Below are 2533 nucleotides of genomic sequence, written 5' to 3'. Positions count from 1 at the left end.
TTAATTGCTCAATTTGTTTTGTTTTGTTTTGGGTGAGTTCAGGGGTGTCTGGAGTGAAGGGTCGTTTGGTGAAGATGGAGATCAGGGCATCGACGTGCGTAGAAGAAAAAAAAGAAGAAGTGGGTGCTTGCGAAACCGAACGAGTGGTGGAAGTTGAAATTCGTAACCTTTTGGAGAATAAGAGATGACAAAGAGCACAGGAATTTGGTTTGAGGATTTGCACTACCATTAGAGAGAGATAGATAGAGAGAGAGCGAGAGAGAGAGAGAGAGAGGGTGTGTTACACCCTGTAAGAAAATGTTCGTAATATTAGTCCAATAGTTTAGAAGTTCCTTTTCCCTATGAATTTGTCTATTTTTAAACTTCCTTGATATTAAGATACTATAGCATGGCCTTTGTTCATGTCCTATAAGATCTTTATTTTAAATATTTGGGTTTTTTTCTTTTGGAACAATGATGACTGTAATACTTTAATTACCTTTATGCCATACCATTTTTGCTTTTCAATCTATTACTCTGCTCTATTAACATTGAAGTGAGTTATATATACTTACATTTCTAATATATTGAATTATTTGCTACTTCCACAATTATCTATAACTTTGTATAAACATCATTTTCATTCATGCAAAGAAGAAGTAGTGCTGGGGATACTGGTGGTGCTGCAGATAGAGTTATGAATCACTCATTTAAGGCTTTCAATTTTGTGGAATAAAATTTTGTAATAACATCAAATTTCATAACCCTAATTACATTAAGCCTCTTGATTGTTTAACAAAATTACCAATTATACTTCTATCAAAGGAGAAGAAATTTATACACTTGAATTAAACAACAAAGGGAAACCCAAAAAGGGATAGAAAGTCACAAATTTACTTAAACAAAATATCCTGTATTTGCAGCTTATGTTATACAGTTGACTCAAGAATGTAGAAATCCAACAAACCGAGAGGGAAACAGAATTTTGACTCGTCTCTACGAAACTGAGATTGATTCCAATAAAGCATTCACATAGTCTTTAAGTTTAACTTTGGTGATTGCACCTTCTCTTCTACTTTCTGGAACTTCTTGTCCATTCTTGAAGAGGATCAATGTTGGTAGCCTATAAACTTTGTACTCTTCAATTAGCCTAGGGTTCGCATCATGATCAATCTTCACCACTGTTAATCTGTCTTCATATTCCTGCAATTTATGATACAAAACATTTCAGTTTGAGAGAATATCCTTAAGAACATTCAGCAAGAAGTTCTGTTCATATGACAAGATGTGTTGCATTTCTTAAAATCCTGTCCTTACTTTCATGGTTCATCAAGGTTATAAATCATCCCAAGCTTAAGTATGTGTTGCTAGCATGGAAAATATCTCTCTATTAAAAAACTCACAGTGGTTTTTTTTACTTTTGTTTCATTCAATGGAGACATATGAAATAAGACAACACTCTAACCAACACTCTAAATTTTGTTATCAAAAGAAGAATTATTTATTGTTAATTAATGAATAAATTAATTAATATTATCAGATAGTAGAAAACGGCACGATAAATTCTTCAGGAAAAAGGAATTTGGAGGGTGAGAGAGACCTGAGCTAGGGATTCCATAGCGGGAGAGATCAAACGGCAAGCACCACACAGTTAGCGACGAACTCAATGAGAACGGGACATTTAGCCTTCAAAACAGTGTCATTATACTGTGTCTCGTTGATCTTTGTGATGGCGGTGCCGCACGTAACGGTGAATTGACAGAAATAGCAGAACTTAGGACATGTAGTTCTTCTTTGGGAGGAATAAAAGGAAAGCCTCACCGGAACGGAGCAGTGAAGCAAAGGAGCAGTAGAGTAGGAGGAGGCGGAGGAGGTAGATGCAAGTGTACGGAGTGGAAGCATCGGAAGTGACACATTTCGTCCAAAAAACTAATAAACCAGGTCTTAACACTCAAATCGAACTAGACCAAGCTGAACTGGTTTGTAATTTTATCAAGTTTTTGGTCAAATACATAATTTTCAATAAATGCCATGCGGACGCCATCCTGAGCATTGAAATGGCATATTTCCATCTGGTCTACCAAGGTCTGGAAAATACTTTCTCCACCAAAGACAAAGCCATGTTAGCACATATGAAAGACTCAAGTTTGTTTGATGTTTGTTTTAAAACAAATTCTGAGGTACCAGATTTTAAGGAAACACTTTATGAGGTCTTATTAGTAGACTTCATATGCTTTTTAAAAAAAGTTATTTGAATTACCTCAGATGTAGCAGAAGGACTTTTGGACAACGTCAAAACGACCGACTTCTGGTAAGGGTTGGTCGACACCGACCTCTTCCTAAAGAGCTCGGCCACATCACCATAGAGGCCCAAACAGGCCCAAAGCTAAGAAGTATGGCCCCTCTAAAGGCGGCTGACCAAAAGATACGTGACCTCACCCAAGATAAGATAAGATAACAAACTTATCTCAAGGAAGGTCAATCCACACTACTATAAATACACTGGAGCACCCAGGTATAACTCATACTCTAATTCTACAAAAAACCTGCATAA

General features: G+C 36.5%; 1 pseudogene; it reads right to left on the bottom strand.

Moving 5' to 3' along the window:
• On the bottom strand, positions 363-2093 carry LOC107648287 (annotated as a pseudogene).

The sequence above is a fragment of the Arachis ipaensis genome, chromosome B01 (genome assembly GCF_000816755.2).
Source record: "Arachis ipaensis cultivar K30076 chromosome B01, Araip1.1, whole genome shotgun sequence".
NCBI lineage: Eukaryota > Viridiplantae > Streptophyta > Magnoliopsida > Fabales > Fabaceae > Arachis > Arachis ipaensis.
This window is presented reverse-complemented; position numbering and strand designations above follow the sequence as displayed.